The sequence below is a fragment of the Triturus cristatus genome, chromosome 4_1, assembly GCF_964204655.1.
Source record: "Triturus cristatus chromosome 4_1, aTriCri1.1, whole genome shotgun sequence".
In the NCBI taxonomy this organism is placed as follows: Eukaryota; Metazoa; Chordata; class Amphibia; order Caudata; family Salamandridae; genus Triturus; species Triturus cristatus.
Genome location: NC_140585.1, coordinates 348466141 through 348488960, shown reverse-complemented (window position 1 = coordinate 348488960; position 22820 = coordinate 348466141). Strand labels below are relative to the sequence as shown.

The following is a 22820-nucleotide window of genomic DNA, read 5'->3' as shown; positions in this document are numbered from 1 at the left end:
GTATAATAGATTAAGAAGAACCTATGCTCCTCATTTAGGTCAGTATCCTGTGTTAGAGAAACGTGTAGTTTCTCGTAAAAGGAGAAATGAGAATATCTGTAATGAGGATGTAGAGAGGAGGAAAAAAAAGAGGAGTGATGTAATTGCAAGCAAAAAGAAAAAGGAAAATGAAGAAGAGGTTGTAGGATGTCATTTTGAAAATAGCTCTGGTGTCAACTGCTACGCTAATGTAGTGCTGAATGTTGCATTTTATCTGGAAAGTTTGCAAGAGCAGATAATAGTAAATCAGAGAAAAAGATTCTGTTCTGAGTTGAGTCTCCTTTTTCAAAAGCTGAGTAATGATAAAACTCAAATAGAAAGTGCTACTGAAATTAGAAAACTTTTAGATGTATGTTCAGGATGTACACAGTTTTCTCAAAATGTACAGCAAGACGCACAGGAATTCTTGTTGTATTTTCTTCAGGTACTGGAAGAAGAAGGGGTTCCCATTGAAAATATGTTTGGTCTGTCTTATAAATGGGAACATAGTTGTGAAAACTGTTTCAATACATGTGGCTCTAATGTTGATTCTGAAAGGTTTATTTATTTAACATTGCCAGAGAGTAAAACAGTCACTTTTGCTAAATTAGTTAAAGATGCTAATCATACCATGGAATGCAGTGAGTGTAAATCTGACATGTTTTCAACGTTAATTTTAAAGAAATACGGACAGTATGTAATTTTAATGATGCAACGATGTAGAGCTGATGGTTCAAAATTGGATACTTTAATAAAGAAGTTTACAGGACAGCAATTATCAATTTCAGGAAAAACTTTTGTAACAGTTGCAATAATTTTCCATGAAGGACCTACTGTTACTTCTGGACATTACACAGTTTATCTTAAATGTGAAAAAGGCTGGACAATGTGTAATGATTCCCAATTGATTTTCAAGCAATGTTTGCCTTTTGATTTAGCAAATTCCTATCTAATCTTCCTGAAACCTAAATTTTAGAGAGACTTGGCAAGATCTGTAAAAAATAATTTTACCATTTTATTGGATTACTATTGGAATTTTCAAATTTAAAGATTTTTAAAATTATCATTTGGCCTAAAGGAAAGGTAACCAATTGTATTGTGGACTTATATAATTCTTAATTAATGTTTCGGAAAACAACATTTTAGAGAGAATCGGTTACTTCTGTACAATTTAAATTTTTGTATTTTATTGGATTACCATTGGAAATTTAATCAAAAAAGATTTTTAAAATTACCATTTGGCCTAAAGGAAAGGTATCCAATTGTATTGTGGACTTAATTAAATCCTAAATAATCTTTCGGAAACCAAAATTTTAGAGAGAATCGGTAACATCTGTACAATTTAAATTTTGGAATTTTATTGGATTATCGTTGGAAATTTAATCAAAAATTAATTTCAAAAATTAACATTTGGCCTAAAAAAAAGGAAACTAGATGTATTGTGGATTTATTTGAGATATATTATTTTTGAGATTATGCTTCTGTAAGAAAATTGTCAGACGGTATTTTTTAGAAATAGTTTTTGTTATTAGATGATATTTTTAATGAATAATATTTTGCATTTCGATAATGTTATGTTTAACTGAGAAGAGATTCTGGGCTTTTTTTAAACAATCTTTGAGATTGTTATTTTTTTTTTGCCCGCTGTTAAGTGATGAATGCAATTGCTTTCACGATTTATAGTGAAATGCAATATATTCTGAAAACAGCAAAAAAAAGGCAAAAAATTGTTTTTGGAAAATATGTAAATATGTGTACAGTATTATAAAATGTTTTATTAAATATTAATACTTTTTTCTTTTTTTTCAGATTGAGATAGAAAATTTTCGAAAACTTGAACCATTTTTAAAGCAATTAAAATTAAATTTTATTTAATAAATAATTTTTTGAGTGGGTATGGTAAGTCAAAAATTTCATGGTCCCTTTTTTCCGCTTCTCCACAATCACATTTTCAGTTTTTCATTGTAGTCTCTCAAGGACCTTGTAATGTGATAATTGATTTTAAGTGTTTTTTTAAAAAAAATAAAAAAAATTACGCGTACGGTAAAAAAAAAAAAAAAAAAAGTTTAAAAAAAATATAAAAAAAAGTTAAAAGGTAAGGTTGGCTCTTAAAAGAGCCGTTGTGTTCATGCAGGGACAGAGGAAAGAAAGAATGGGAATATTAGTCGGTACGACAAATGTGCTGATCTATTTTAATGTTCACTAGGGCAACACTGGTCTCCCTATGACAAATTAGATCATGACAAGTGGCGCACCGAATTAAAACCCTCGCAAACCGATGGTTGGTTTCCAGAGGACCAGAAAAAGGAGATGCTCCCCCCACAGATGAAGGGCTCAGCTGACCTGCCGAAGATGGACTCGGCCCTGCAGATGATGGACCAGGCTGAGCTGCTGTGGATGTGCTTGGTTGACTTACTGAAGGGTTACCTTCAGTATGTCGAGCATATGTCCTATCGTGTACATCATGAAGGTGTCTCAACATGATGTGATTCCCGAAGGAATACTTCTTGTTGGGATTCCCTCTTGAAAGTACACGGTCACAAAGCTTACAAGTCACTAAGGGTGCATTTACCTTTTTCTTGCCCTCTGGAAAAGAAAAATACTCCCATATGAAAGAGCTCTTTTGTTTCCTCCTTCTCTGCCTCAAGGTAGTGCTGCTAGCCTCACTCTCAGAAGAGGTCTGCTGTTCTGCCATCGTATCACAAAGACAACTCAGCTCCTTCTCCTAAGGGATCACAAGCAGAAATGAGGGGAATGGGTGTGGTGTAGGAGAGTTCTAGAACTGAAAGTACTTTAAACCAATCAAAAGTTTTGTTTCTTGATCACATGACCTACCGTGCGCGTACGTTACGCTTACGGTGCGCTTACGGAGCGCTTACGGCAAAAGTACGCATGCGCGCAAAACAGGCACGCCCCTTCACTTCCGCGTAACATGCGCGTGCAGCGTACGCGTTACGCGCTACGCACGCGTGACGTACGTCTACGCAAATTGCGTAAATGAACGCAAACAGCGTAGAAATCTAACGTAATAAAAGCAAGACGTGCGCTTACCGTACGCGCACGTTAAAAAAATACTAAAAAAAAAAAAAAGGGGAAAAAAAACCCACTATGTTATACTAATAAATCTTACCTGTTTACTTTAAAAAAATGGTAAAAATAAAAAATATATTGTAGAATTTTTAAAATTTAACCATAGTCTTTAAAAAAGGATAGAAAATTAAAATAAAAATATGTAAAAAAAATTGAAAAAAAAAAAAAAAAAGGTAAATATAAGAATTAGCATTTAAAAAACCTTGCAAATTCACTGAAAAAACCATGGGTTTCACACACGTTATAGTTAGGAATTGGCATTTAAAAAACCTTAGAAATTCAATGAAAAAACCAAAGGTTTCACACACGTTATAGTTAGGAATTAGCATTTAAAAAACCTTAGAAATTAAATGAAAAAACCAAAGGTTTCACACATGTTATAGTTAGCTGGAAATTTCACTCGTAAAAAACCAATGAAATTCCCCCGTTATAGTTAGTTCAGCTAACTATAACTCGCGCGCCTGCAATGCACTACTGATGACGTCACATATTACATCACTCATGACATGGTCACTGACATCACTCATGACATCACTGATGACATCTCAAATGACATCACTGATGACATCACTGATGACATCATCCTTGTGATAGAGTGGCAGACCTCCTCTTCCCCTAATATAACCTTTGATACACACATTCAAAAATAGAGACTAAAATTTTCAAAACAATGGACATACCAATACCAGTTACAACAACCTCTTCAGTAATTCTAAGAACCACATACACATCCACTCATTCACCAACAGTCCTATACAGTCACTCATACATGTACTCACTCATCATATGTACTCATACACCTATACATCCTGTTACACAACGCCACTCATCCATAGAGTTACTCACACATACTCACTCATGCTAATAAAGAAACAAACATACATTTATTTGCATATACAGTTATACACACACCACCACACTTATTTATTTATTTTATGTAGTTTGTAGAGCGCACAGCTACCCCCGAAGGGGTGTCCCGGCGCTAGAACCTAAACCTCCAAAGGAGAGGAGAGGAGCAAGAAGGGGAAGTAGCGTAGTAAATCAGAGTCCAGAGAAGAGCCAAGTTTTGAGTCTGGCCCGAAAGATGGATTCGGAGGGACAGAATCTAAGATCGACTGGCAGCGCGTTCCATAGTTTTGCCGCAATGACACTGAACCCTCTACCACCCATTCTGGATAGTCTGAAACGGGGAGAAATCAGAAGGCGTAGGTCGTTGGATCTCAAAGATCTGATGGAACGGGATATTGAGACACGTTTTTTCAAGTAGTTTGGTCCGCGATCGTTGATGGCTCGGTGAGTCAGAGTGAGGATCTTGAACTGGATACGGCTGGCCACAGGTAGCCAGTGCAGTTCCTTACGATATGCGGTTACTGATTGATGGTAGGGAATATTGCCAATCAGTCTGGCCGCCGCATTCTGAACAATCTGCAACCGGTCAATCAGGTATTGGGGAGCACCAGCATAGAGGCTATTAGCATAGTCCAGGTGGGACGTGATGAGGGCATGGGTAACTGTACGGCGGGAGTCCAGAGGGAGATAGGGAAGTATTTTTCTAATCATGCGCAACTTCAGGAAGCAGGCAGAGGTCACTTTATTAATCTGAGTCTTGCATGAGAAGGAATCGTCAAACTGGAAACCCAGGTTGCGGGCCGAGTGGACGGGAGAGGGAGCGGGATCAAGTGCCGCGGGCCACCACCAGGAGGATGGGATGGAGTTTTTCTGGTTAAAAAACAGCACCTCTGTCTTGTCTGCATTGAGTCTTAGATGGTTTTCAGACATCCAACCACTGATGTTGTTGAGGCACAGGCGGAAGTTGGAGAACGCGGAGTCAGAGTGGTCTCTGAAGGAAAACACTAGCTGGGTATCATCAGCATAGGAGACCACCCTGACTCCGTAGGACTCCACCAGGCCGGCCAGTGGGGCAAGATAGATGTTAAAAAACAGAGGGCTGAGGGCAGAGCCCTGTGGCACACCGCAAGACAGGGGTTTTTCCTCCGATTTAAAAGGCCGCAACAATACCCTCTGACTTCTTCCTGAGAGGAAGGACTCGATCCAGCTAAAGGCAGTGCCGCCAATGCCAATCTGTTTTAGTCGGTCAAGGAGGATGGGGTGAGAGACCGTATCGAATGCAGCGGACAGGTCGAGGAGGACTAGCATGGCCTCCTCGCCCCTGTCCACGCACTCCCGGATTGTCTCCGATACTTCCAGCAGAGCCGTCTCTGTGCTGTATCCCGCCCGAAATCCAGATTGTGAGTCGTGCAGTAGTGAATTGCTTTCCAAGTACTCCGTGAGTTGCAACTGCACGGCTTTTTCCAAGACCTTTGCGGGTTTGGGGAGAAGGGAAATGGGGCGGTAGTTGGAGAAGACAGTGGGATCAGCATCTGCCTTTTTTAGAATGGGGATCACCAAGGCTTCCTTCCAAGTGGTAGGGAAAAAGCCATGGTGCAGGGAGGCGTTCCAGATGGTGAGGAAAGAATCGGCTAACGAGGGGGCCAGCACACCCATGAGTTTGGCAGGGACAGGGTCAGTGGGTGCACCAGACTTGCAATGAATGAGTAGTCTGATGGCATCCTCCTGGGTGAGTTTATTAAAAGCGAGAAAGGACGGTAAAGCAGGGGGACTTGTGGACGGAGGCCGGGATATTGGCCCTTTAGGGAAGGGGATGCATAGCTTGTTGATTTTTTCAAGGAAGAAGTCCGATAGTCCTTCGCACAGGGTCTGACTAGCTGAGTTCTGAGTGGCCCTGGCCGGAGGATTGATGAAATCTTTAACGATGGTGAAGAGGGTTTTTGAAGAGTTTTTGGCCTTGGCAATTTGAAGCGAGAAATAATCTTTCATGGTGATTTTTTTATGTTTGAGAAATTTTTTCAGGGCAGCTTTGTAGGCAAGCTTAGCTTCAGGGTCGTAATTTAGTCTCCACTTCCGTTCGAGTGCTTTGCATCTGCTTTTTTCCTCACGGAGAGAGGTGGAGAACCAAGGAGCAGAGGGGCGAGATCTAGTAGAGGCAATGATTTTCTGGGAAGCAATGTGGTCGATAGCATTGATGAGGGCGGTATTAAGCCTGGCGATATTTCCGTCGATATCAGAGGATAGATGATCCGTCTGGAAGTGGAATACCGGGTCCAGGGTGGCGCATGTTACTTTGTGCCACTTCCTTCCCAGCTCCTTCCTGGGTGCAGGAGGAACAGATTTCCGGTCTAAGGCCCAAGAAAAGGGGATGAGGTAGTGGTCGGACCACGTAAGGGGGAGGGGAGGGGAGACAGTGATAGTGGAGAAATTGGCGAAAATAAGATCTAAGGTGTGACCAGCCACATGAGTAGGACCGGTGACTAGTTGAGTGAGGTTAAGACTACCCATGATTTCCAGCAGATTATTCGCTTTCGCGCGGAGAGGGTTGTCAACGTGGAGGTTAAAATCACCTAAAACTAGAAAGCATTGATGTTTAAGGGATAGATCGGCCAGCTGGTGGGTGAGAGCGGTAAGAGAAAGGGAAGCAGCAGTGGGGGGGTTATAGATTAGTGAACCAGCCAGTATAACTGCCACAGAATCGGATACAGAGAAGTATAGGGCTTCAATTATACCAATGTTGGTAAGTTTGGTGGTGGTCAGCTGAAGATGAGATTTGAAAATGACTGCTAGTCCGCCTCCCGATTTACCCCCAGCCCGGTTAATACATTTTATGTCATAGCCTGGTGGGATGGCCAGATAGATGTCCGGAGAGGAGGAATCAGTTATCCAGGACTCAGTGAGAAATAAAATATCCCACTCGTCGGAGGAAATCGACAGCCAGATGTCGTTGGCATGACGGGGGAGAGACCGGCAGTTGACCAAGCCTGCTTTCAGCATCCGGTGGTTAGATGCGGGGAGCTGCGGCGTGGGATGAGAAGGAAAATGAAAAGGATAGGGCGGGAGAGTAAAGTTGCATTGAGGGCAATGAAAAGGAGCGGATTCTAAGTGGTTAGGGTTGCAGGGGGTAGTGGCCGCGCAGTGGGAGGGATTGAGTGAATGAAGTTGGGAATTGGTCCAGCACGTGCGAGCGGAATCAGCGGAACAGACAGGGGGACTGGCCCTGGGCCCGGTCCAGGCCCGGACGGGCCCAGACGGGCTTGCCTTTGGCGCGCCTTCGGCGCGCTGACGGCGCGCCCGCTGCGCCCGTCCGCTGCGCTTCCTAGCGAGGCACATAGTTTATGCCTGAGGGGGGGGGCGTCACGGGGGCGTGGCCAGCTGAGGTGGGCGTGTCTAAGGACGCGCCTCGCCCTCGGTAATGGCGATGATAGGAATCGTTGCAGCGCTGAAGACGCTGTTCGTGACCAGGAGGTGAGTAGGTATTTTTAAAAACAAAGTAATGCACAGACAATTTTAAAAGAATTAGGCTCACTCCCGGCTTCCGCCTCAGGAGACTCGTGGTTCTGTTGTGTCGCGCTATCAGCTGCGCGCACTTTTATAGCCGGTATCAGGGGGCGTGGCCAGCTGAGGTGGGCGTGTCTAAGGACGCGCCTCGCCCTCGGTAATGGCGATGATAGGAATTGTTGCAGCGCTGAAGACGCTGTTCGTGACCAGGAGGTGAGTAGGTATTTTTAAAAACAAAGTAATGCACAGACAATTTTAAAAGAATTAGGCTCACTCCCGGCTTCCGCCTCAGGAGACTCGTGGTTCTGTTGTGTCGCGCTATCAGCTGCGCGCACTTACAACAGAACCACGAGTCTCCTGAGGCGGAAGCCGGGAGTGAGCCTAATTCTTTTAAAATTGTCTGTGCATTGCTTTGTTTTTAAAAATACCTACTCACCTCCTGGTCACGAACAGCGTCTTCAGCGCTGCAACAATTCCTATCATCGCCATTACCGAGGGCGAGGCGCGTCCTTAGACACGCCCACCTCAGCTGGCCACGCCCCCTGATACCGGCTATAAAAGTGCGCGCAGCTGATAGCGCGACACAACAGAACCACGAGTCTCCTGAGGCGGAAGCCGGGAGTGAGCCTAATTCTTTTAAAATTGTCTGTGCATTACTTTGTTTTTAAAAATACCTACTCACCTCCTGGTCACGAACAGCGTCTTCAGCGCTGCAACGATTCCTATCATTGCCATTACCGAGGGCGAGGCGCGTCCTTAGACACGCCCACCTCAGCTGGCCACGCCCCCTGATACCGGCTATAAAAGTGCGCGCAGCTGATAGCGCGACACAACAGAACCACGAGTCTCCTGAGGCGGAAGCCGGGAGTGAGCCTAATTCTTTTAAAATTGTCTGTGCATTACTTTGTTTTTAAAAATACCTACTCATCTCCTGGTCACGAACAGCGTCTTCAGCGCTGCAACAATTCCTATCATCGCCATTACCGAGGGCGAGGCGCGTCCTTAGACACGCCCACCTCAGCTGGCCACGCCCCCTGATACCGGCTATAAAAGTGCGCGCAGCTGATAGCGCGACACAACAGAACCACGAGTCTCCTGAGGCGGAAGCCGGGAGTGAGCCTAATTCTTTTAAAATTGTCTGTGCATTACTTTGTTTTTAAAAATACCTACTCACCTCCTGGTCACGAACAGCGTCTTCAGCGCTGCAACAATTCCTATCATCGCCATTACCGAGGGCGAGGCGCGTCCTTAGACACGCCCACCTCAGCTGGCCACGCCCCCTGATACCGGCACTTACTTCTACGGAAACTTACACATACTTAGTCTTATAAACAGTCACTTATAGAAACACATACTTATTCATACAGGAACTCTTTCAATCTCTCACTCTCACATATACTCACTTATATACACCAATAGTCACATATACTAGTTTAATAGATATGTAGTTACTCATAAAGGCACTATTGAGACAGTCATTCACTCACTAACACACCCATACACACACTCATCCACCCATACAGTCCTGCACACATGCTGTCTTCAACACATACAAACAGTGAGTCACTCATTCATGCACCTATGCACTACGTAATACCCCCCACCAAACCATGCAGACATTCAGACTGATACTCAAAAAAACAACTAATAACCTATATAGACACCCATGAAGGTAATCACCAACCCATGCAGCCACTTATACACAAAGTGAGAGACTGATACAGATATTTTCATATTTAAACATTACTCAGTAAGCCATGTATTCACTATGATACACTTAATCAGTCAGTTACACAATAAATTTTTCAAAAACAAAGCATCCATTTAGACACTTATATACCCATTTATTCTTCCATTGACCTTGAGATATACATATATAAAACATATTTAATTTTCAGAAAAACACACATTCACTGGATGATGTCATCAGTGATGTCATCAGTGATGTCATTTGAGATGTCATCAGTGATGCCATGAGTGATGTCAGTGACCATGTCATGAGTGATGTAATATGTGACGTCATCAGTAGTGCATTGCGGGCGCGCGAGTTATAGTTAGCTGAACTAACTATAACGGGGGAATTTCATTGGTTTTTTACGAGTGAAATTTCCAGCTAACTATAACATGTGTGAAACCTTTGGTTTTTTCATTTAATTTCTAAGGTTTTTTAAATGCTAATTCCCAACTATAACGTGTGTGAAACCTTTGGTTTTTTCATTGAATATATATATATATATATATATATATATATATATATATATATGACATACAGATATATATAAGACAAACCAATGTCCCAAGGACGAGACAAAGCACTCGCGGGGTAATCCTTAATTCATTTATTCTCAAGTGAAGCGTTTCGGGATTCTGCCTTTTTCAAACTTGCTTAAAACCAAAGAACACAGTGATTGTGGCATTTTTAATCTCCATTTATTCTCCCATTGGACAATAGTCAATAGCGAAGCAGAGAGGACTGGTACTCTAATGCTCGTAGTGTGTTATCCGTGTCGGCCATAGCTGCATGATACACATTTTGCCTTAGTCCAAATGGTAACCTACACGCTGCACTGATTGTACTGATTGTAGTATGTGACGACAAATTCCATCATTGCACCTTGCATAGGTACACAGTGCTGTGATGTTAATACTTCCCCATCACGGATATGGCTTTCCCACAGTCTATCTCCCCTCAGCATGTGTTGTTTATATTGACCTTTCACTGTGCAGCTTAACTGATGACTAATCAGGGCATGCCCCTCACCACAGCCGTGTTATGGGTTTTTCAGGTACATACCCATAGGAGTCAGTCCTGTATGGCCGTACTTCCAACAGTGGCACTGGGATTTCTTGTCCACGACTGGTGGCCCTCTAGATGTAAGCCATTGATCCTTTGTCCCACCTGAACGTGTGTATTTCAGATGTCTCTTGTTCTGTGGGATGCAATAGGAGGGCCAGAGTGAATTATGAGGTTGGACTGAAATGAATACCAAGGAGAAAATAAATCACCATCTTAAATGGGTGAATTGGATAGTTTTGTTTGCCACACAGTGTGTTTACATGATAGGAAATGCATCACACTGTAGAAAAACTGGGAGTGGCCAGCCTGGGAATTTTAATGGGGATAGCTAGGGACCATTGCTATAGCTGCCTGGTTTATCCTATGAAATACCTTTTATTACCTGCTCCGAGTAAAGAATATGCATTGAGAGAAGACTTTCCTGTCTGCTGTTCCACTGAAACATTCCTGACTTGTATAGTATAGAGATGTGTCTATACCTCTCTTCAACCTATGCTTCAGTATTTCTCCTGGAGTTCGGCCCAGCTGGCCAACAGGTTCAAATGGTCACATCCTTGCTAGTGATGCTTGCTTGTCCCATCTGTGGCTCTAAGGTGCAGAAGGTCCTGTGAGAGAGGATGCCATCACCTGCCTTGAAGAAATCCAGAGGAATGTTGCTCCTGAAAGTCATCCTTCTTATCCCTGTGGAACTTCCCTTCTGTGGCTGGAGGGTAGAGAGGATTCACAAAAAGAGGAAGCGATGCTTGCCTGGAAGAATTCAAATGGATGAGTTGGACATTTTCATGTGGACCTGAAAGCAGAGATGTGTAAAGAGTAAGAGGCACATTGAGTCTGATGAGTCAGTCCTGCAGAAAAGGGCCTGTTCTTCAGGGTAGCAACACTACCAGAACATGCACTAAACGGTTAAACATAGAAATAGTTTAACTCCTGCAGTAGCGGAACTTCCTGCCAACACTTTCTGAATCAGACACGATCAAACTTCCTGAATTAGACACAATCTTAGCTGCTAAACATTTGTCACTATCTCTGCTCGGAGACATTTAGTGTGACATTCACGGCTATAGAGGAACTGCTTACCTGATGTATACTTGGAGTCTGCTCCAGCTGCCACTTCCAGACAAACCCACTCTTTACACATACAGAAAGGTTTCGAGGTCTGTAGACTAAACATTGAGGTGGATAAAGCATCAGCCTTTACCAATCCACCGTCAATCATGGGTCAGCCACAAATACAGCCTAGGTCCCAGTCAACCACACAGAAGACACTATGACGTTTTCTTGCCATGTTTTGCATTTCCCATATGAAAACATTCAACACCTTTTTTCAGCACTTTCATGTGGAACAGTGTTTGTTTTCTTTATAACTTCTGATTATTTTATCAATTTTCGATAATTTCTGGGATTTTTTTCTGATACATCTTGTCTTTTCAACTAACTCGTTAGCTCTTTTCTTTCTTCATATATTGTTTTTGGATACCTGTGGCAGATATAACGTGTTGATCTTGCTGCTTTGAGCCAAGCTAACAAAGGTAAGCCAGGAATTCTCCCAGAAACCATTTTACCCTGGTGAGTCAGATTGCGCGGGTCTTGTGAGAGCTACATCAAGACTGTCGTCTCTCTCTGCCATAGCCTAACACTCTGATGCCCTACAACCTACTTTTGCCAGGAGAAACAGTCATGCTTCTACACTGACAGGCACGCAGAGCATGTTTACAGGGGATAACAAAACTGCCCCATCATTGCTAAACAAATTGTCCCCGGTCTCCTTACTAGGTCAATATGTTAGTGAGAGTTTATGAGTGTAGTAAGCTGCGCCCCATCATCAGAATTCATAGGAATGCACGTCAGAGGTTATGAGAGCGCATTTCTGCCTGACATTTGGGATCACATATCCATTTTCCTACGGATTCCAGTTTCTCAGATGACGTTGCTTGAGCCTTTGATAATACCGGCGACAAGCATTCCCTCTCAATAAGGTGAAATTAGCCCCTCTTAGCAAGGGAAAAAAAGAGCCTGGCATGCGGGTCACATGTGCCAGCCTTGGATAAGACACATGCCAAAGTCTACAGGGCTCTGGCACACTGCTGCTGTTTCTTCCAGCTGAGGAGTCATAATTTGACACCTCTGAAGAGGCAGGACCTCAGGCCCCGACAACTGCAGCCTTGTTCTACATCCCTAAGCCATTCAAATACATTACAAAAAACACAGTCAGCAACATCCACTGAGGATTTTTTCCCACCTTAGCAGTTCTTTTACCTCTCTGATGTGGGCTCGAAGATATACTCTGTGGTATCGCTGTTAAGTTTTTCATTTATTTTTCCACGCTTACCTACACAAAAGCAAAACACTCCCTTTTAGACCCAGCTCCAAATTATTCGAGAATAATTTTGACAGCTGCCAAGTCATTTAGAACGATACCTTCTTAACACCTTCTGAAAACAGACTTGACAACTCGGAGGAGAAAGGCATCTTTTTTGTAACCCTTCTATAAACGCTGTATTCTACTGAGGATATTCAGTTCCAAGAAGGTTTTTGCCAGAGCTCACACAAGGACTTCATGTTGCTGTCGGATGCGAGCAGAGAGGCAATATTCACAAAGACTGTCAATCAAACTCTACCACAAAAACTGCTGATGACGAGATCTGCGGGGATTTTTTTGGGCCAGTTCTATTTCCTTGCATCGTTTACTTCCGTGTGGGACCCAAGCATAACGTGTGCCTTTCAGCGATACACTTCCGGTTGGATGTCATTGCCTAATGGCATTTCGCAACTGGCGTGGTAGTGTTTTTCTCTAATGCCGCATTATAATGTGTTGCACTTGCATTTAATTAGGAGGTTATTTACAAGTCATTTTTAATCACAGGCCCTGAGAAAAGCGAGCAATGTCTTTGTAATGCATCCTGGCTGTTAAAGGTACAACTTTGAATCGGACGCCACCATAGTTAATGTACTGCTTGGTCAGGTAGTGTACAAAAAACAGTAAACCTTCTGTCTCGTAAACATTATGTCAATCCACAGACTAACCTTTCACGTAAAGTAACCAAAGAGGAAGACATATACAGGTTGAAGCGCGGCGGGCCTGGAGACCATAGGAAAATAAAGGTACGCCACACGAGTTTACTGGCATTGGCCGGAAAATCCAGAGCGGCCTCCTGCCGTTTATTTATCCCCTCGGGTCAAGCCCGCCCGAAGGGGTGTATGCATGCATGTATGTAAGATACATTCTAGTAGAGAGTCCGGATGGCTCTCTACATCCCTCCTCACTTTTAGTGACAGACCATCAGGTTCTTAAGGTTCACGGGGAGGTGCACACAAAGTCTTTCAGTCTTTGGCTTCGTGCACAGTTCGGCCAGAGTCCATACTTCTGGCTCTGGGAGAAAGAACTGACCACTGCATCCGATTGTGTATCTGGGGTTGGCCTAGTCACCACTTCCTGATTGAGCCTGCCAGCAACGGGGACAGCCTCTTCATTCCCCGGTGGAGAGACCATCAGCCCTGGCGAGCCGGGTGGGGTGAGACTTGGGGTATCGTCCGGACTCTCCGACTGTTCTTGGCCAGAGTTCTGATCATAAATTCTCTTGAAGCTGGGCATATTCCTTGTGACAACCTACGACCCTCGCTGTGCGGTGACCATGGTTCCTTGTATCTTTACAACAGTCCACCCTTCTGGCTCAAAGGGTGTCCTGAACTTCCAGCCAGGGTGTCTGTCCTTGACCACAACGCTGTCCCCCACCGTCAGCTGTGGTTCTCTTGCCCTGCAGGCTTCACTCGCTTTCTGGTTAATGGATGTCCTTCTCGCTTGGACGGCTGCATTGTCCCAATCTGGTGGCTTCCACGTTGGATCTGTCGGGATGCTATCCCGCGGGGGCCTTCTGAAGAGTAAGTGTGAGGGTGCACACTTGGTCATGCTGTGTGGCGTCTGTCTGTAGGCATCAAGGAATTGATCTAGTGCATACTCCACATCTTCCAGTTGAGCCACAGCAATGCGCAGGGCCCGGTTGAGTGTTTGCATGAGACACTCCACCTCCCCAGTGGCTTTGGGCCACGGAGGGGTGATCTTCCTGTGGTGGATCGCTTTTCTCTCCAAGTACTCTTGGAATTCCTGGCCTTGGAACAGGGGCCCGTTGTCTAAATGAATTTCATCCGGAAAACCCATGAGTGCAAATGTGTTGTCAAAGACTCTCCTGACATGCGTGAATGCCGTCGACGCCACAACTTACACGATGGAAAATTTTGAGAAGGAGTCGACCATCACCAACATGGTGCGCCCATCTGGGAAGCTTTCAAAGTCGAGGCTGACTTTGGCCCATGGCGCTTCACTGGGATCTTCAGTGATGACCAGCGCTGGATCTCCCCCAGTGATGGTGCAAGCGTGACACTGTCTCACCATGTCTTCCACCATGGAGTCCATAGCTGGGAACCATACCTTGTTCCGTAGTTTGACTTTTGACTTTTGTCTTTGCCATCCCTTGGTGTCCACATGTGTCATCTGGACGATCCGGCATTACAGTCTCTTCGGGACTATAATGACATGTCCCCGTAGAACAACTCCTTGTTCTCCTACACTCAGTTCGTGGCGTATCTGCCAGATCTGTTGCGGAGCATGGCTGTCTTTGGCCGTTAGTTCCTGAGCCCCGTCCAGGAAGTGGGCCCAGCAGGGTGGATTTCACTCCTTCGAGATCATCTTCACAAACGCTTCGGAGTATGCGACTTCCGCCGGTGAACTTTGAGAGACCAGGGCCTCCGGGTGTCTGGAGAGGGAGTCCGCTGCGTTGTGTGCTCCGGGACGGAACACAACTTTGAAGTTGTATGCCTGTAGCTGTACGGCTCATCTCTCGATCCTCGGAGGTGCGAGTCTTGACGACCCTGCAAAGAGTGGGAGCAGTGGCTTGTGGTCAGTTACCACTTGACATTCTTGTCCGTAGAAGTACAGGTGGAAATGCTGGGATGCCCATTTTATTGCCAGCTCCTCCCTTTCGATTTGGGCGTACCTTGTCCCAGTGTCCGATAGTGCCCTGCTGGCGTACACCATTGGCCTCCAGATGTCTTGAGTATGTTCCTGGAGGAGGACCACTCCAAGGCCTACTGGGCTAGCATCGACGGCCAGCTCGGTGCGGTGCCCCGGGTGAAAGTAGGCCATCACCGTCTTTTCCATTAGCGCAGCCTTTATGTTGTTGAATGCATTGTTGGCGGCCACAGTCCATTACCAACAAGGAGGGTATTCCTGCTGTTCCTTAATATATGAAAGAAGAAGAAGAAGAAGAGTCAAGTGAGAGGCTGGATCCAACTACATCCAATACATGTTTAGAGTTGGTAATCCATTTGTTGGATAATAATGCCCTCACACACCCTTTCAGGTGTCATGCTTCATCATATGGGCTGCTCCTCGTCGGGCCGGCGGTGCAATGCCTAACGGACTCCCTTAATAAGGGGCACTTTATCAGAGATCTTCAATCCAACTGCCGTATGGTGAAGTGCGGGTGTGGGGGCCTGGGTGATGTCGAAGTAACTAAGTGATTTAAAACAGGGTTGAGAGTGCCAGCTAGGGATTAGTTTTATTCTGGGGGCCTCCTTCCCTGATTAAAAACGTGAAGGTGTAGCACTCAACAGAGCATAATGTCTCATGTGAGAGTAACCTATGTTATAATGGTCAACATGTTTCTCGCTTAGAGTTATTACACTCGCGATTCTTCAGGACCTAGGAAAAAAGCTATCTACAAAAACGGGAATGTAATACTAATAGTATTCTCAATTGGATGGTGTGAAGCGAGTAAGTATCGCCTAGTAAAATACCTGTTGATGTCTGGTATTACCTGTAGAAGGGAAAAGGTAGGTGATGCCAGTTAGAAGGAATACCATAAACAGGAAATTTAAAAAACAGCCATAGCCACAGTCCATTCCCATTTGTGGTCACTGCAGGTGAGGGTGCGAAGGGGTTCTGACAAAGAGGCCAGGTTTGGAATGAATCTGCTACAGTATGTAGCCATGCCAAGAAAATTGCGAACTTATGTGGAGGTCTTTGGAGTGCTGGCTGCTCGTATGGCCACGGCCTTCTTGGGGTCCACCTGTAGTCCTTCCCTGGTGAAGACGTACCCAAAGAAGTCAACCGACTCCTGGTAGAACAAATATTTTGCTTTGTGAAGGGTCAGCCTGCAGTCTTCGAGTCGCTTAAGGGTGGCCTGGTGGTGAGTGTGATGTTTCTCCAGGGTGTTCGAGAACACCAGGATGTCGTCGCTCAGGTTGATGACACCCTGCAGACCCGACAGTGCTTCCCTGATGGCATTCTGGAAGACTTTGGCTGCCGACGACACCCTAAAACTCAGTCTTTTATACCCCCTGGAGGCCAACGTGGGTTGAGAACGTGGTGATGTACCTGCTCTCGGGTTCTAGCTCCAACTGGTGGTATCCCGCTTTTAGGTCCAGTTTAGAAAACCACTTGGCTCCATTCAAATCGTCACGATGTCATCCACGGTTGCGTGAGGTGGCATTCCCTCTTGACCGCCAGGTTCGGGAGCCTCATGTCCACACAGAGCCGGATGGCTCCGGGCTGCTTTGGCTTGGGAGCCACGACCAACGGGGACACCCACGGGGTCAGGCCGGACACCTTCTCAATGACATTGAGATCTTCTAGCTTCTTCAACTCTTCTTCCACTTGCGGGCGAAGACTGAACGGCACTCTTCAGTGTCTCAGAGCGGTAGGCCTCACAGTGGGGTCTATGTGGAGCTTGAACCGTTTCCCCTTTAGCTTGCCGAGTCCAGTGAACAGTGCCGGGAACTTCCTTAGGATGTCTTCGGCGTGGGAGTTGTGGACCTGGTTCGCAAAGAAGACCAGGCTTCCGCCGTGTGGCAGCTGAGCAGCGTGCCTTTTCTCCCTTTCGTGACGTGGAACCGAGCTACTGTGACATGCTTCCCACTGGCAATCTTGGCCTCGATGACTCCTCGAAGAGGGAGTGGGTCTGTTCCTCCATAGGTGTAGATTCGAGCCTTGGTGGGTGCGAGCAGAGGCTGTGGCGACAAACGGTTCATACTGCTCCGAATCCATGACGTTGACCGATGCACCCGTGTCTATGAGCACCAGGACAGTGGACCCTTCTATTAGGACAGAGCACATCGGCAGCGGCATCCGGTGGTCGTCCGACCTGCTGACAAATGACACGACAAACACTTCGTCATCATCGTCTTCGAGGGTGAGGCAGCGCTCCAGTGGGGTCGCGGTCATGCGACTGTGCGTCTTGGAGCGAGACCTGGCACAGGCGTTGTGACATTCCTCGTGACCTTTGAGGGGCGTACCGGGACCGGCTACTTTGACACACCCTAGCGAAGTGGTTCATTTTTCCACAGTGTGAGCACGTCTTCCCCCTTGCTCCACACACTGCAGTCGCCGGGTAATCCTCTCTGCAGTTGCCACATGGCCCTCCGGTCGTCATCCTCAAAGCCTGGTGAGCCATGGTGGGGTGTCATTGGATTGCCTCCACCCTTTCCTCTTTGACAGGTGCATATCTTGATGCGGGCGGCACCGCGGCAGTCTTGTGCAGAGCAGACTCCATTTCGCCAGCCCGGACGTCCGACAGTTCATGAGACCGGGCCAGGATGAGAATCTCATCCAGAGAGATCCCTAGTAGTCAAAGGATCAGCTTCCACAACAGTGTTAAGCAGCACCCCTGGATGACTTGGCTGCGTATCACTTCCCTTTGGTCCAGGAAGGCGCACGTGCTGGCCAGCCGGCGCAGCCGTGCGTAGATCATGTCCACGGACTCTGCGTCCAACTGCAACGCCTGTCTAAACTTGAACCTCTCGAAGTCGGGGGTTAAGTTGAGGGTCAAAATGCCTGTTGAGCGCGGCGACTGCCACCTCATAGTCGTCGTCGTTGCCTGTGTTGGGTAGAGTTTCAAAAAGATCATTGATCTCTGCGCCTCCGTAATAGATAAGCACCAACCGTTTCACTGTACCATCAGTCTCTCTGGTGCCCTTGAAGTAGTGGTTCAGCCGTCTGATCCACGCTTTCCACCATGGGGCAGCCGTGGCTGGGTTTGCCGTTTCGCTGAAGGGTGGCAGTGGGGAGATAACCGTGTGGCTGTGACCTGGAGGTGGTGCGTTGGCACCCCTGGGTGGATTGTCCACTTTGGCCTGCTGACTGGCAGCGCCTGCTGGGGCCCGGTTGCTCATGGTGCCGGTGCGTACGCTCACGGGTGCGGTGGTGCGGTCTTGACGCTAGTGTCTTGTGTGCTACGAGCGCGCTGGCACGTGGCCACATGTGAAGGACCGGTCTGCTGGGCCTTGTCTCGTGGGTGAGGTGGCTCTGTCCCCCTGCGTGCTCTATGGTGGGTGGAGCATTTCCTGGCATCGTGGGAAGCGCACAGTAACTGTTCAGCGTCCGTGCTTGGTATTGGGCCTGGCTGACCTCCCTCTCAAATGTGCAGACAGAGATGCAGGGCTGCTCTGGCTGCCTGGGGCCTGCTGGCTTGGCAGTTATTACAGGCCTGATTAGTGTCTTTAGGCCTCTGTGGTGACCCTGGGCAAACACAGCATCTGGGAGCTGGCTGGCAAGAGGAAGAAAAACACAGGCCACATGGGGGACTCCCTCGCCCCTTAATGTCCAGGAGGCTTGCAATGCCACTGCGCGTCACAGCGGTGCTCCCTACCTGGCAGAGCACTCACTGGTGGCGTCTTAACAGCTCTGGGCTCACCACCGGCTTGAGCACGCTCCCGCTGCTCTGGGGAGGCGTGTGGACGGGTGCAGGGCACCTTGGCTGAGGTCAGCAGTGCTGAACGAGGCAAGGGGACATCAGCGGCAGCAGCGCAGGGCGTCAGAGGCAGGTCCGGGCTGCGGACTGCAGTGCACGTGCGCACAGGTGAAATCCCTTGCCGTTGAGATGACGGAGTGTCGCTGGTGGGCTCCGCGCGCTCCGAGCCTGGTGAAAGTTCTGGAGGTGGTGCACGGGGGGTTGCGATCGGCCTCGTCACCAATGTGGCGCGGCGGGGCCTGGAGACCATTGGCCGTAGCAGCGGTGGAAAATAAAGGTACGCCACACAAGTTTACTGGCATTGGCCAGAAGACCCCGAGCGGTCTCCTGCCCTTTATTTATCCCCTCAGGTCAAGCCCGCCCCGAGGGGTGTATACATTGTAGTGGAGAGCCCGGATGGCTCTCTACACAGGTGATTCACAAAAGTCTATACATTTATTTTACACACTATAGTGTGATGTGTGCGTGAGGCATGGAAAGCCTGAATAGATTATACACACATAACTTCCTCCCGGAACCCATGTGCAGATCCCGATTACTGGCCTATCCATCATTTGTGGAATTCCTGCATTATCTACTTTAATTCCCCGCACCCCAAAATCTACTCTGACACAATAAATTCCTTGTTTGAAAAAGTCTGCTTTAATGGAGTAGGTGTGCGTTACAATGAACGCTTAGCTGTGCGCACTACCTGAACGGCTCACCACTGTGCATTGGTGTAACCTGCAACCTCCAATGACCATTCCCCTAAAAGACTACCCAAAAAGATGCTTAACTGAAGTCCATCTGACCTTCCCAACCCCTGAATCCATAACTTTCTTCAACTCTTAATGATTTAATCTTCAAGCTTATGGTGACTTACTCAACCCCCTTCTTTTACACTCTCCCTTCCAAACTGCTTTGCTCACCCCAAAACACAATGAAACTTTTTAATGTTGTAAAACATCCTAGAAACCCATCCCAAACTTACACTTGCCCATCTACAACCTTAGATAAAATGTGCCTTTTTTGCGCACCTGCCCCGTGCCAGACTAAGCCCAATCACCATATCACCTCCCCACCCTCAGTCAATGAGGAGCACGGAAGAGACTCCACAAAACTGCCCTAAGGTCCAGCCACTGTGTCTCCCCGTCCCAAAGGTGAGCCCAGAGCACCAAACCAATCTATTTACCTCCTTACGCCTGCCCCCCTGTTTGCACTGGTGGAACTAAACTTGAAGGGCCCCCCCTGCAAAGTACGTTGAGGGGGGCCACCAGGCTTTGGACCCAGCCTGGTGCTCTCAGACACCCCCGTGCACAGTGCCGGAGGTGACCTTCTGAAGCTGGTGTCCCCCCGCACAACGGGGCGATTGTTACACACACAGCTCATTTGCCCTATCAATTGATGTCCTTGCAGTCCCTTAGACTGCATCCACTGCCCAACAAGTCTGTGGGCCACAGTCGGTTACTCCCGCATTCCTCCACTGGGTGGGACGGGCACCTCAAAAACTACTCTAACATAATAAATCTTTTGTGTGAAAAAGGCAACTTTAATGAAGCAGGTGCGCATTACAACATATCAACCCTGGGGAGGTAGTTGTACCTGAATGCCTAACTACACAACAATGAAACCTGCAACCTCCCTCACCTCCTCTACTAAAATTCCACCTAAAAACATGCCCAACTCAAGTTCATCTCAGTTTTCTAACCCCTGCATCCATGGCTTTATTCAACTCTTGACTATGTAACTTTCAAGCTCCTGGTGACTGAAACATCAATTATCCCATGCCTTCTTTCTTCTTTTAAACAGAAGAGGCTGCTACGAGGTAGTAGTGGTAGGGCAGGTAGGGAGGGGGGTTGAAAAAACAGTAATAAAGGGGAAAAAAGAAAATTCCCAGCGGCCGCCTCTCCTCCATACTTCTGTCCACAACGCAGGAAATAGGAAGCACTCAGGCTCCCAAACTCCCCTAGCCAATCATGACACTGCTGTCACCAGCATGACAGTAGTGTCAGGATTGGTCTGAGCGCCATGGTTTGGCACTCAGACAGGGTCGTGGGCCATGCATGTTCTTCACCTATGCAGTGCAATACAGAAGGTGGAGAACATGCTAAGTGCCCATGAGGGTCTGACTGGTCTGAGATGGTAGGACAAACTGGAATGCACGCTTAGAAAGAGCCCACCACTCTTTCCCCTGCTCTGTGGGCAGACCAGCCTCTCCCGCATCTACAGAGCCACTAGCGAAAAATAAAATGATAATAACATGGTGTTACCATTTTATTTTTCCTGTGGGATGACACTCCTCCACCTTAGCGGAGGAGCTGCTGCTGCTTTTAAAACATACTGGAAATCAAGCTTTAAAAGCTTTTGCTAACACTTTACATATCTGCAGTAAGCATAAATCCACATCTAACACTTCTCTAACAAAGTGCCTTTTTTCATACTTAAGATCCGGATGCGTTATTCTACCCATTCCACACTTCCCTATAAAATGTCGCCATCTCCCTATCAATCACCCAATGAATTTTTCACGTGGTGCAGTCTGTGGCCGCAGGTTTTTTTCGCCCTTCTCCATTCCTATGTAGAAATTAGTTCTGTGCATAACTCAAAAGTGCCTGACTTGCTTTTTACCTTTAAATCCATTTTCATTGTTTGAGCACCACCAAGCCTTTCATCTTCACCAGTTACGTTCAATTTACTCATATGCTGACATTTTGTAAGCATCTCAAGACTTGACTGTTTTGTCTTTACTTCTGCACTATTGTCTTTTTGCATTATATTGCGCACTGGGAGGCCCCTTGTGGGGCAGCAATGCTATTACAAATCCCAATAATAAAACATAATAGATCATTCTAACTAAGACGAATGAGCAAAATATCCAGACACCCATTCTGCATAGCATCCGTTCAAATGTGGGTGGCAACTCATGGCATGTTAGCCATCCTTTACCACACCACTTCACCCATATTTGTGTTTCATTGAAACTTAATTGCCTCCCATGTCCCCTTACTGTTGCCTGATTCTCCACCCACTTTACAATTTAATGTCTGTATAGCCATATAGTCATGTACCCATCCAAGGTGCCAGAAACTGAAACTATAAAAAACACCAAAACAACATTTTACAAAAATATATCTACACACCCATTATCTGTTGCACATGTATTGCCTATAGGAATCCGAAGACCATCTACCTAAATTCTGTATCCTTTCTTTAGACCACCCCTTCCACCCAGCCTCAGTGGCAACCTTAATCCTAAAAGAATGTGGCACATATTCCTCACCCGGTACTACGAGGCTCCTTATTCCTTCCCTCAAGTCCATGAGCAGCTGGAAAGCAATTACTTGGGACCTATCCCCCTGTGTAAAAATGTATCCACTCTGGGCTATGCCCTCCTTACCGTAACGTTAACATCAATATACCCGGCACAGACGCACCACTAGATAGGCCTTCAGCAACACCGATTTCCCCTTAGTTCTGTCTTAAATCTCTGCAAGATTATTACCCTCTTTTCTTCTGTCCATTAGAGATTCTCCCTAAAAACACTTCTCTGGCCCCTCAATCTCAGCAACTCAGACACTCTAAACACCTGACAGAAAATACTGTCATGTGCCTGAGTTAGGCCTGATAGGAAATGGTGCCAATTTACATGTACATAGTTATTTCTTTAAGTTGCCTTCCTTTGACATTTTGACTCTTGACACACACTTGCATTTACAATACTTGGGTTAAGTGTCTAGGAAACACCGACCTTGCTGACACAGAGGAACTTTGTGAGAACATACGGCCTTGGCATTATGTGCAAGGTCTTCATGTCCATATGGTGATGCAGCTATCTGTGGAAT

General features: G+C 46.4%; 1 long non-coding RNA gene across 6 annotated transcripts in view; it reads right to left on the bottom strand.

Annotated features, from left to right (window-relative positions):
* LOC146854927 (uncharacterized) overlaps nt 1-22820 on the bottom strand; it is a 184387-nt gene that overhangs the window by 61831 nt on the left and 99736 nt on the right. For 3 of the 6 annotated variants that reach the window (XR_014981250.1, XR_014981247.1, XR_014981248.1), the window contains one exon: nt 9783-11045. This is a non-coding gene — a long non-coding RNA (uncharacterized LOC146854927). Of the gene's footprint in view, nt 1-9782; nt 11046-22726; nt 22812-22820 lie in introns of those variants that run through there. The other 3 variants (XR_014981251.1, XR_014981252.1, XR_014981249.1) reach the window with 2 other exon arrangements.